The 14,024-nt window shown below is 29.0% G+C and overlaps 1 long non-coding RNA gene across 1 annotated transcript; it reads right to left on the reverse strand.

The window, feature by feature from the left end:
* Positions 1–9,690: 9,690 nt before the first annotated feature.
* Positions 9,691–10,144, reverse strand: LOC142238984 (uncharacterized). Its single transcript, XR_012722884.1, has 3 exons — positions 10,080–10,144; positions 9,878–9,950; positions 9,691–9,783 (listed from the first exon to the last, which is right to left on the reverse strand). It is a non-coding gene; the product is annotated as an uncharacterized LOC142238984 (long non-coding RNA).
* Between the last annotated feature and the right edge of the window lie 3,880 nt (positions 10,145–14,024).

The following is a 14,024-nucleotide window of genomic DNA, read 5'->3' on the forward strand; positions in this document are numbered from 1 at the left end:
GTTTCTCTATAAATAAAATTTTGATAAAATCTTCTATAGAAATAAAATTTTTTATAGAAATAAAATTTTGACGTCATTTTCTATAGTAATAAAATTTTTGCAAAATGTTTCTCTAGAAATAAAATTTTGATAAAGTCTTCTCTAGAAATAACATTTTCTATAGAAATAAAATTTTGACAATATTTTCTATAAAAATAAAATTTTTACAAAATGTTTCTATTGAAATAAAATTTTGACAAAATGTTTCTCTAGAAATAAAACTTTGATAAAATTTTCTCTAGAAATAAAATGTTGGCAAAATTTGCAATAGAAATAAAATTTTGTAAACATGTTGCTTTAGAAATAAAATTTTCACAAAATTTTCTATAGAAATTAAATTTTGACAAATTTTTCTATAGAAATAAAATTTTGTAAAAAATTTTCTACAAAAAAAGAAATCACAAAATGTTTCTCTAGAAATAAAATTTTAATAAAGTCTTCTCTAGAAATAACATTTTCTATAGAAATAAAATTTTGACAATATTTTCTATAGAAATAAGATTTTTACAAAATGTTTCTATTGAAATAAATGTTTCTATTGAAATAAAATTTTGACAAAATGTTTCTCTAGAAATAAAACTTTGATAAAATTTTCTTTAGAAATAAAATTTTGTAAACATGTTTCTATAGAAATAAAAGTTTGTAAACATGTTGCTTTAGAAATAAAATTTTCACAAAATTTTCTATAGAAATTAAATTTTGACAAAATTTTCTATAGAAATAAAATTTTGTAAAAAATTCTCTACAAAAAAAGAAATCACAAAATGTTTCTCTAGAAATAAAATTTTGATAAAGTCTTCTCTAGAAATAACATTTTCTATAGAAATAAAATTTTGGCAATATTTTCTATAGAAATAAGATTTTTACAAAATGTTTCTATTGAAATAAAATTTTGACAAAATGTTTCTATTGAAATAAAATTTTGACAAAATGTTTCTCTAGAAATAAAACTTTGATAAAATTTTCTTTAGAAATAAAATTTTGTAAACATGTTTCTATAGAAATAAAAGTTTGTAAACATGTTGCTTTAGAAATAAAATTTTCACAAAATTTTCTATAGAAATTAAATTTTGACAAAATTTTCTATAGAAATAAAATTTTGTAAAAAATTCTCTACAAAAAAAGAAATCACAAAATGTTTCTCTAGAAATAAAATTTTGATAAAGTCTTCTCTAGAAATAAAATTTTGACAATATTTTCTATAGAAATAAAATTTTTACAAAATGTTTCTATTGAAATAAAATTTTGACAAAATGTTTCTATTGAAATAAAATTTTGACAAAATGTTTCTCTAGAAATAAAACTTTGATAAAATTTTCTCTAGAAATAAAATGTTGGCAAAATTTTCAATAGAAATAAAATTTTGTAAACATGTTGCTTTAGAAATAAAATTTTCACAAAATTTTCTATAGAAATAAAATTTTGACAACATTTTCTATACAAATAAAATTTTGAAAAAAATTCTCTACAAAAAAAGAAATCACAAAATTTTCTAAAGAAATAAAATGTTGACAAGATTTTCTACAATTCAATTTCTTTAAATAAAAATCGTTAAAACTTATTCCATATTATTTGATACTAGCAATGTCCATTGTGGTGCAAGCTAAATCGTTAAAACACTTAAAATTCGACATATTTACAATTCAAGTGATTTTTATATACCCCAAATTTGTCGCTAATAGGTGGGGTCATTCGTTTATTCGAAGAAAGACATGTTTTTCTTACTAACCACAAAAATTTGACCGAAAGCTTCAAAATAAGATTTTTAAATTTGGTAGATTTGTGGTAAAAATTTTTAAATTTTGGTAGATTGTTTATGGAGTGAGTGGCAACTGTGCAGTCAGTGCCTTCCTCCATTCTCGAACCACCTGTATAAATATTCAGGTCTTCAAAATGTATGCGTTCCTCTTTCCACTCCTCTATACTTGGTATTATCGATCTCAACTGGCCATCATGTACATGCTAGGTCGCCATTATGTATGTCCTAATATTATAAAATCTTACAAAACATCAAGAATTCTACAAGTCTACCAAACTGTAAAAAATCTATCATTTTTGGTAAAATTCTACCAACAGGGGAAAACGTGCTCAGGTACCGATCCTGAGCAATATTGTCAAAGACACCATGTGTCTCTATCTCGTCTCCTTCTGGGTGTTGCAAACATATGCAAAACTTATAATACCCTGTTCCACAGTGGGGCGCAGGGTATAACAAAGCATGGAAGCTGTTAAGTAATATTCATAAAAAATCTAATTTTTTGATAACATCAGCATTTAAAGCATTTGCTATAAAAACACAAGAAAGACATGCAAAAGAAATCTCTCTATTAAGAAATTGCAAAGCGACATTAAACCTTCATTCATCAAAATATTTTCCCAAGACAAAGCATACAAAATACCGGCAGGTCAACAGGTGCTTTCCCATTCATCAATTTTGGCGATTTTGGCTATTCCATAGACACCAACAACAACAGAAAAAGTTCATTCACCAGTTCGTATCACCCACACATTTTCTGTGTGAATCTTCATTGCCATGAACTTTTGTTTATTTTTGTCGTTAAAACAAAAACACCTTTTGGCCGCAATTTCCCTTAAAATAGTGCAGAGAAAGAATATAGACTGAGTGGACTGATGGCAGCAAGTTTACCTTCTCGGGATATTTTAGCACGTAAATGATTGAGAAATCTCAAGTAGATGTGTAAGACTTCCACTTGTACATTTACTCTAGACGGGGTAAACAAAAACGTGCGTTTTATCCTTCTTCGTTGAGGATGACTAATTTCGCTCCTTTCGATTTTGTAGTTCAAAGTAATACGTTTTGTTTTGATTATATTCATTTAATACGCTGTTACCTTTTGGAAAAGGGTATGCGTAGGAATGTGACCTACTTATTGTAGGAATGCACTGTTAGAAAAATATGTTTTATATATGTGCCGATATAAACAAAATGTGTTTCGGGCACAATTTTTAAACACAATATATTTAAGGGCAAACATGTAATGTTCCTAAACTAACACAAAATGTTTGGGACACATATGTTAATATGTTAGAATATATTATGTTTGGGGCATGAATGTTTCATAAAAATAATATGTGTGAATGTAAACATATATAAATTTACAAATTTCGAGTAAACATATATATGTTGTGATACTTTATTCAGAGAGCGACAAAGAGAGAGAGAGAGAGTTAGTATAGAGAAATAAATAGAGATGGAAACCGGGAGGGTTGAATAAAAAGATATCAACATAACACAGCGAGAGAATGAAATGAGAGCAATTTCTGTGAAACCGCTTGTATGTTGTTTCGGAAAACTGTTTCATGATAAGGCCAAAAATTTAATATGCTTAAGTCTAAATATTATTTAATTTGAATATTAGAATGAGTATTCGGAATCAAGAGAATAGACATTTGAAAAACAACAGCATATTACAAAAAAAGATGCGAAGAACTCAAAAATTTCGTGGAAGTGAAAATTATGTGAGGGAATGAGCACAATCTTTTTTGAGGAATTCTTCCAAGCATATACCATTTTTGGACTCAAAATGCTTCCAAACATATAATATGCTCACATAAAACAAACATATTAATGTTTCGGCAGTATCCAATAATATATGTGCTTCCTGCAAAATATGTTTGGAACATATGTTAGAGAAGCGATTTTTCTTGAGGGTGTGGACACGCAAAAAAAAGGTTTGCAAAACAAATAATGTAAACGCTATTATTATTGACATAGTGGTCAGTGTATACTAACTTTGATCTGCCAAAAATGTGCCTACCAGAAATATTGATTTTAGACCCCATATATATACCAACCGACTCAGAATCACCTCCTAAGTCGATCTAGCCCTTGGTGTCCGTTCGTCTGTCCGTGCTTGCGGAGCCTCTAAGAGAAACAAATTTCATCCGATTCGGCTGAAATTTTGTACATGGTGTTAGTATATGGTCCCTAACAACCATGCAAAAATTGGTCCATATCGGTCCATAATTATATATAGCCCCCATATAAATTGATCCCCAGGCTTGACCTCAGGAACCTCTTGGAGGAGCAAAATTCATCCGATTCGGTTGAAATTTGGTACATTGGGCTAGTATATGGCCGCTAACAGCCATGCAAAAATTGGTCCATATCGGTCTATAGTTATATAGCCTATGGTCAATCACACAAAAATATTCTACCAAAATTTTATTTCTATAGAAAATGTCAAAATTTTATTTTTTTAGAAAAATTTGTCAAAATTTTATTTCTATAGAAAATGTTGCGAAAATTTTATTTCTATAGAAAATGTTGTCAAAATTTTATTTCTATAGAACATTTTGTCAAAATTTTATTTTTATAGAAAATTTTTTCAAAATTTTATTTCTATACAAAATATTGTCAAACTGAGTTATATACGTATTTAATCGGCCATTTTTGTGTAATATAACTTACAATTGAGGGAACGGTGTTAACAAGCTTTAAGATACCTTGCCTTCGGCAAGTGTTACCGCAACACAAGTAATTCGATTGTGGATGACAATCTTTAGTACAAGTTTCTATGCAATCCATGGTGGAGGGTACATAAGATTCGGCCTGGCTGAACTTACGGCCGTATATACTTGTTTTTACATGCTTTTTAGAAGACATATATTAATATCACGAACAAATTCACCAAGAGGCTCCAGAAGTCAAATCTGGATATGGGTTCGTATGGTGACTATATATTATTATGGACCGATATGGACCAATTTATACGTGCTTTTTAGAGTATATATATATATATATATATATATTTAGTATACTAACAACATATACAAATTTCAACCGGATCGAATGAAATTTGGCCCTCCAGAGGCTCCGGAAATCAAATACGGGAATCGTTTTATATGGAGGACCAGCCAAACTCGACCCGCTTCGCTGCGCCTTCCATTTTTATACCCTGCTCCACACTGTGGAATAGGGTATTAGAGCATATGTTTGCAACACCCAGAAGGAGACGAGATAGACACATGGTGTCTTTGGCAAAAATGCTCAGGGTGGGTTCCTGAGTTGATATAGCGATGTCCGTCTGTCCGTCTGTCCGTGAACACATTTTTGTAATCAAAGTCTACACAGAAAAAAAAGTGTCTCGTAAAATTAAGAAGATTTTTACAATAATTTATTACAAGAATTTTCCAGAATTTTAGTTCATTTTTCGTTTCTTGAACGAAAATTAACTACTCGAAAGGAAATTTTACAAATTCTAAGTAGCAATCGTTTAGTTCATGGCCTACAAAATACGATGGAAATTTCCTTAAAAAATTTCTTAACTGGTAGTTAAAAATTCGTTTGTCGTGCTATAAAACTACTTGTGAAATGTAAAGTATTTTCTAAATAATAAGTGAAATTTACTATCAGATTTTTTTGTATGAGAAAATATTTTTTTACGAAAAATGAACTTGAAAGTGGATAGCAATTTCTTACTGACTATTCCTATAGTTAATAATTGTTGGTAAAAAATTACACAATGAAATATTTTTAGTTCACATGTAATTAAACTTATAGACATTTTCGTCAAAAATGGTAGATAACATTTCATGAAAATTTTGCAAATTTTAAGTTAAACGTTTCATCGCTCATAAACTGGTGTGACTTTACGAATATTATTCTTAGAGTAAATTGTCAGCAGATGCGATGAACTAATGCATAGTACAGAGATCTTTATCGGAATAGTGGAATGTGATTAATGTAAAGATGATGTTACTTGAGTTTTGTTGTGTATACATGAGCGTGGGGTTGTTTTTATTTTTGTTCATTTAGTGGCTTGTGTGTATGTGTTTGTTATTCGTTGATGGTTTTTGGCTGGATGAGGTGTTGTTTTCAATAAAGGCACATGTGTTTTCGTTGTTGTAGGAATGTTTTGGCTTTGCTTGGTTTTGTTTGGCATGCTTCAGTTGTATAGTTGGCGTTGGCGTGGGCTGTTGCATCTTTTAAGAAGGTATGCAACAAGGGAATATAAAGGCATGGAATTTAAACCTTTTAAATGAAAGTTATTAATATTTTATCGGTAGTTTAGAAGAAAGTTATTAAGAATATTTAGGAAAATATGTTGAAAGTGTATTGATTTTTTTTTTATTCTATGTAAAAAAATAATATTCAATTCCAGATGAATTTGGAAAATTTTTGTAATATCTCAGCGTATAGTTTATTCATAAATTGGTAAGTATTTTTTTAATATGGCTTTCTTTTGAAAAGAATATTTTTTATGTATATTATTATTTCTTAATTATTTTTTTCTGGAAACCAGTTTAATGTTTTTCTTTGTTGTAAAAGCGATATTTAATTTCAGAGCAACTCCAGACGGATTCAAACAAATTTAAAAAGGTAGAGAATTGGTAAGTTTTCTTTTAAAAATTGGCTTTCTTTCAACTAGAATATTTACGTTTTTATGACCTTTTTATCATCAAAATTACAGGTTTTTAATACCTTATTTTAGTATTTCTTTAATTAATTTTTTTGGAAACTAATGTAATATTTTTAATGTAAAAATAAGTATTTAATTTCAGAATAACCCCTTTAAATTTGGACAAATTTTTAGTACTCCTTTGCCTGTAATTTAATAGTGAATTGGTAAGTTTTCTTTAACTTTCTTTTAACCCTGGATAGCCATCCTTATTTTTTGTACATTAACGTCATCCTTCGTCATTTTGACTACAGCTGATTTCAAGACGATATAATTTTCATCGTGAGCGAAAAAGTGAACCAAACTTGCATTTATTTTCTTATTCAATTTGGTTTTAAGTAGTATAAAACAAAAATTCATAAAACGGTCGAATTAGTATAACTTAAATTTACCATTTCCCAATAGACTAAAATGCATTTTAAATCGAAAATGAAATTACGTGTCGTCATTTTGACGAATGATGACTGTCTAGGGATATCAAGAATGTTTGGTTTTTTATGCATATTATTATTTTTTTCATTCGATTTTTTGAAAAGTTATTTAATAATTTTATTTAATATTTAATTTCAGAGTAACCCAAATAAATTTGGACAACTTTTTATATTTCCCCTCAGCGTACAATTTAATAGAGAATTGGTAAGTTTTATATTAAAACTTTGGCTTTCTTTCAACTAGAATATTTATTTTATTATATATTTCACATCGATAACAACACAGTTTTATGAGTTTATTTAGAATACTTCATTATTTCTCTAATTGTTTCAGGTACAAATTTTATGAGATACGTTTTCCAAAGAAAAGTTGAATTCCTTACACCATTTGATAAAATGCCCCAAATATGGTAAGTTACAAGCTAAAATTAAGAATTAAAAATTATATTTCATTACATGGTATTAATTTTTAACAATTTTCATTATTGTTTCCATTTTTTCCAGCAAGATATGTGAAAAAATTACCTACGGTGAATAAAAAAAGGATAAGTCAAAATGTCCAAACAGCGGGTTCAAATGAACTACTCTCTTTTCCATGTGGTCATAATTTTTATTCACAAAAAACATTGTATTAAGAACTTTCATCATAAGTTTTTATAATAAAGTAATTTTGCTTAAAGATAGTTTAATTTTAATGTATGAAAATTCTCATAATAGTAAAACGGTTTGTTGTTCCTTTAATTATTTAATTTCTCTATACTGTGGAATGATTGATTTAAAAATAGTCTAGTCGTCGACATTTTAAAGAGACTTTTAACCAATTTTTATTATCGGGTTTCCCACAAAATAAGCAAGTAAACCAAAATAATACTGACTTTTTAACTTGGTAGGTGTATATAAATCTTATGGTGTTGTAAAAATTAACTAAACTACAATGTTATAGATGAACTAAAGTTTAAGAAAATTATAAACTAGACAAGTTGAAAAAAATCTTAAGGGCTAAATCATGGTCAATATTACTACAGTTTAGTTCATTTTGCAATGGAAAAGGGTTCACTGTTTTTTCAGTGTAGGTAGCAGTTTTAGTCCAATCGACTTCAAATTTGGCACAAGTATGTGTTTTGGCTCAGAATAGATCCCTATTGATTTTGGAAGAAATCGGTTCAGATTTAGATATAGCTCCCATATATATATTTCGCCCGATATGGACTTATATGGCCCCGGAAGCCAGAGTTTTACCCTAATTTGCTTAAAATTTTGCACAAAAAGAACAATTAGTACTATAGTCAAGTGTGCCAAATTTTATTGAAATCGGTTCAGATTTAGATATAGCTCCCATATATATCTTTCGCCCGATATGCACTACTATGAACCCAGCAGCCAGAGTTTTATACCGATTTGCTTGAAATTTTGTACAAACATAACACTTAGTCGTATAGTCAAGTGTGCAAAATTTGATTGAAGTCGGTTCAGATTTAGATATAGCTCCCATATATATCTTTCGCCCGATATGGACTTATATGGCCCCAGAAGCCAGATTTTTGGCCGAATTTGGTTGAAATTTTGCACTAGGAGTACAATTAGTAGTATAGTCAAGTGTGCAAAATTTGATTGAAATCGGTTCAGATTTAGATATAGCTCCCATATATATCTTTCGCCCGATATGGACTAATATGGTCCTAAAAGCCAGAGTTTTGGGCCAATTTGGTTGCATTTTGCACAGGGAGTAGATTTAGCATTGTAGCTATGCGTCGATTCAGATTTAGATATAGCTCCCATATATATCTTTCACCCGATATGCACTTATATGGACCCAGAAGCCAGAGTTTTATCCCGATTAGCTTGAAATTTTGCACTAGGAGTACAATTGGTAGTATAGTCATATGTGCCAAATTTGATTGAAATCGGTTCAGATTTAGATATAGCTCCCATATATATTTTTCGCACGATATAGACTTATATGGCCCCAGAAGCCCGAGTTTTTCTCCGATTTAGTTGAAAATTTTCACATGGAGTAGAATTAGCATTGTAGCTATGCCTGCCAAATTTGGTTGAAATCGGTTCAGATTTAGATATAGCTCCCATATATATGTTTTTCTGATTTCGACAAAAATGGTCAAAATACCAACATTTTCCTTGTTAAATCCAAACTGCTTAGTCGAAAAGTTGTAAAAATGACTCTAATTTTCCTAAACTTCTAATACATATATATCGAGCGATAAATCATAAATAAACTTTTGCGAAGTTTCCTTAAAATTGCTTCAGATTTAAATGTTTCCCATATTTTTTTACTAAAATTGTGTTCCACCCTAGTGCATTAGCCAACACTGAAAAAACAATGAACCCTTTTCCATTGCAAAATGAACTAAACTGTAGTAATATTGACCATGATTTAGCCCTTAAGATTTTTTTCAACTTGTCTAGTTTATAATTTTCTCAAATTTTAGTTCATCTATAACATTGTAGTTTAGTTCATTTTTACAACACCATAAGATTTATATACCCCTACCAAGTTAAAAAGTCAGTATTATTTTGGTTTACTTGCTTATTTTGTGGGAAACCCGATAATAAAAATTGGTTAACAGTCTCTTTAAAACGTCGACGACTAAACTATTTTTAAATCAATCATTCCACAGTACAGAGAAATTAAATAATTAAAGGAACAACAAACCGTTTTACTATTATGAAAATTTTCATACATTAAAATTAAACTTTCTTTAAGCAAAAGTACTTTATTATAAAAACTTATGATGAAAGTTCTTAATACAATGTTTTTTGTGAATAAAAATTATGACCACGTGGAACAGAAAGTAGTTCATTTGAACCCGCTGGTTGGACATTTTGACTTATCCTCTTTTTATTCATCGTAGGTAGTTTTTTCACATATCTTGCTGGAAAAAATGGAAACAAAAATGAAAATTGTTAAAAATTAACACCATGTAATGAAATATAATTTTTAATTCTTCATTTTAGCTTGTAACTTACCATATTTGGGGCATTTTATCAAATGGTGTAAAGAATTCAACTCTTTGGAAAACGTATCTCATAAAATTTGTACCTGAAACAATTAGAGAAATAATGAAGTATTCTAAATAAACTCATAAAATTGTGTTGTTATCGATGTGAAGGATATAATAAAATAAATATTCTAGTTGAAAGAAAGCCAAAGTTTTAATATAAAACTTACCAATTCTCTATTAAATTGTACGCTGAGGGGAAATATAAAAAGTTGTCCAAATTTATTTGGGTTACTCTGAAATTAAATATTAAATAAAATTATTAAATAAGTTTTCAAAATATCTAATGAAAAAAAATAATAATATGCATTAAAAACCAAATATTCTTGATAACCCTAGACAGTCATCATTCGTCAAAATGACGACACGTAATTTCATTTTCGATTTAGTCTATTCGATTTTTTTAGTCTATTGGGAAATGGTGAATTTAAGTTATACTAATTCGACCGTATTATGAATTTTTGTTTTATACTACTTAAAACCAAATTGAATAAGAAAATAAACTCAAGTTTGGTTCACTTTTTCGCTCACGATGAAAATTTTAGCGTCTTGAAATGAGCCGTAGTCAAAATGACGAAGGCTGACGTTAATGTACAAAAAATAAGGATGACTGTCCAGGGTTAAAAGAAAGTTAAAGAATCCTTACCAATTCACTATTAAATTACAGGCAAAGGAGTACTAAAAATTTGTCCAAATGTTTAAGGGGTTATTCTGAAATTAAATATTTGTTTTTACATTAAAAATATTAAATTGGTTTCCAAAAAATTTGATTAAAGAAATACTAAAATAAGGCATTAAATTAATTAATTTTGATGATAAAAAGGTCACAAAAACGTAAATATTCTAGTTAAAATAAAGCCAATTTTAAAAAGAAAACTTACCAATTCTCTATTTTTTATTTGTTCGAATCCATCTGGAGTTGCTCTGAAATTAAATATTGTTTTTACAACAAAGAAAAACATTAAACTGGTTTCCAAAAAAATTAATTAACAAATAATAATATACATAAAAAATATTCTTTTTAAAAGAAAGTCATATTAAAAAAATACTTACCAATTTATGAATAAACTATACGCTGAGATATAACAAAAATTTTCTAAATTCATCTGGAATTGAATATTAATTTTTTACATAGAATAATAAAAATTTCAATACACTTTCAACATATTTTCCTAAATATTCGTAATAACTTTTTTCTAAACTACCGATAAAATATTAATAACTTTCATTTAAAAGGTTTAATAAACAAACACCAATATATGTCTCAAAAATCCAAAATATTCCATGCCTTTATACTCCCTTGTTGCATAGCTACTTAAAAGATGCAACAGCCCACGCCAACGCCAACTATACAACTGAAGCATGCCAAACAAAACCAAGCAAAGCCAAAACATTCCTACAACAACAAAAACACATGTGCCTTTATTGAAAACAACACCTCATCCAGCCAAATAAACCATCCGCGAATAACAAACACACACACGCAAACCACTAAATGAACAAAAATAAAAACAACCCCACGCTCATGTATACACAACAAAACTCAAGTAACATCATCTTTACATTAATCACATTCCACTATGCCGATAAAGATCTCTGTACTATGCATTAGTTCATCGCATCTGCTGACAATTTACTCTAAGAATAATATTCGTAAAGGCACACCAGTTTACGAACAATGAAACGTTTAACTTAAAATCTGCAAAATTTTCAAGAAATGTTATCTACCATTTTTGACGAAAATGTCTATAAATTTAATTACATGTGAACTAAAAATACTTCATTGGGTAATTTTTTACCAACAATTATTAACTATAGGAATTGTCAGTAAGAAATTGCTATCCACTTTCAAGTTCATTTTTCGTAAAAAAATATTTTCTCATACAAAAAAATATTATAGTAAATTGCACTTATTATTTAGAAAATACTTTACATTTCACAAGTAGATTTATAGCATGACAAACGAATTTTTAACTACCAGTTAAGAAATTTTTTAAGGAAATTTCCATCGTATTTTGTAGGCCATGAACTAAACGATTGCTACTTAGAATTTGTAAAATTTCCTTCCGAGTAGTTAATTTTCGTTGAAGATGCGAAAAATGAACTAAAATTCTGGAAAATTCTTGTAATAAATTATTGTAAAAATTTTCTTAAATTTACGAGACACTTTTTTTTCTGTGAACTTAAGTTTTGAGTCTATAGATTTTGTAAAAGTCTGTCCAAATCGAGTGATATTTAAATGTATGTATTTGGGACAAATCCTTGTATATAGCACCCAACACATTTGACGGATGTGATATGGTATCGAAAATTTAGATCTACAAAGTGGTGCAGGGTATAATATAGTCGGCCACGCCCGACTTTAGACTTTCCTTACTTGTTTTTTTTTTAATTTCAATTTTTAAAAAATTGGGCAAGGAGGAGGTGTGACTTCTCGACCATATATCAAAAAATCGCTACCCTATATTTATTTTCTCACCTTCCCTGTAAATTTCAAGTAAATCGGAAAATCCCTTTCCCCGAACAAATATAAAAAAAGAGTTTTTTGTCAAGAGACATGATTTCATGCAAATCAGAGAGGTCCACGTTTATTAAATTAAATTATTTTCATTGTACTTTAAAACAACAGAAGGGAAGTCTCCCTCCCCCACCAACTATAGAAGCTATGAAGCGAATCGTTGGGGTTGGCATCTAGCCCCAACCTTCCAAGCAAATCGAAGAACTTATGTCAAATTTCTCCATTCAAATATTAACAAATCAGGTACCCCATATTAACTTGATAAACTCCCCTCACTTCCTCTGTAAATTTCAAGCAAATCGGAGAAGTTAAATTTTTTTATTGTACTGTAAAAAAGGTTGGGCAAAGGTCACCCCTCCCGGCCAAATATAGAAAAACATAGTAACGGATCTTTGTCTAGATGTCAATCCCATCCAAGTTTCGGTATAGTCCCGGGCTTGTAGAAACGGCAATTTTTATTCAATTTACCTGAAATTCAAAATTTTGAGGTATTTATTTAGAGGTCCGTAAATAGGTGTATCGAATATGGTGAAGATCGTTCCATGTTCTTGTATAGCGCCCATGTGTTAAGTCTTCCAATTTCCATTTCCATATGTTTGCTTAGCAGAGTATCTGTCATCAAATCCACTTGAAATTCTAATTATATTCAAATAACCCGACAATGTGTCTTCAAAGGAAACAATTATATTATTTGATTCAGGGTCTTGGATATTTATGATTCCGGCCGGCAGAACTTAAGTCCATATTTACTTGTTTTTAGTTCATTTATGCTTTTCGAGAAGGATGCATTTCCATTGTTAATTTTTCCAATACCATACCATCGTATGTGTCATCAAAAATTCGGACCATCGAATAGTGATGTATCTTCGAAGTCTCGACGGTCATTTGGACAATATTTGGGTTCCTACATAATTGAACCATAAACATATTATCATAATAAAAAAATTACAATAATTTCCTAAATTATTAGTGATTTATCAACATCGATTTGCCTTTAATATTTATTATAAATATTATCTGAAGATTAAAGACATGTAATCTTTTCAATATTCTCTACACGGTTGAAAAAGACTGTTTTTCATATGTTTGGCTATAAACATTATATGTTTGGAACACAAATTTTTAAACACAATATTTTTGAGTGCAAGCATATAATGTTCATAAACTAGCATAACATGTTTGGGATATATATGTTAATATGTTAGAACATATTATGTTTGGGACATAAAATGTTTGTAAATATAATATGCTTGAATGCAAACATATATTAATTTAGAAATAGCCTATAAACATATATGTGTTTAGTAGCTTGGAGCGCTATTTAACAGGGAGCGATATTGAATTAAGTTGGTGGTTGTTGCTTGTTACTACAAAATTAACATTTTATTTTTCCTTGGGCAATTGATCAGCTACTTCTTTGATCCTTACAAACTGTGTGGCCCGCTGTTCGAATCCCCGTCCGGCAAAAGGTAAAATTAAAATAAAACAAAAATCATAAAATTGAATAATTTCTTCTACAATGTTTGTATTACAGAAAAAGGTGCTAAGAACTAAAAAATCTCGTGGAAGTGAGAAAGATGTCGGGGAATATACAATT

The sequence above is a fragment of the Haematobia irritans genome, chromosome 1 (genome assembly GCF_050003625.1).
Source record: "Haematobia irritans isolate KBUSLIRL chromosome 1, ASM5000362v1, whole genome shotgun sequence".
NCBI classification, from domain to species: domain Eukaryota; kingdom Metazoa; phylum Arthropoda; class Insecta; order Diptera; family Muscidae; genus Haematobia; species Haematobia irritans.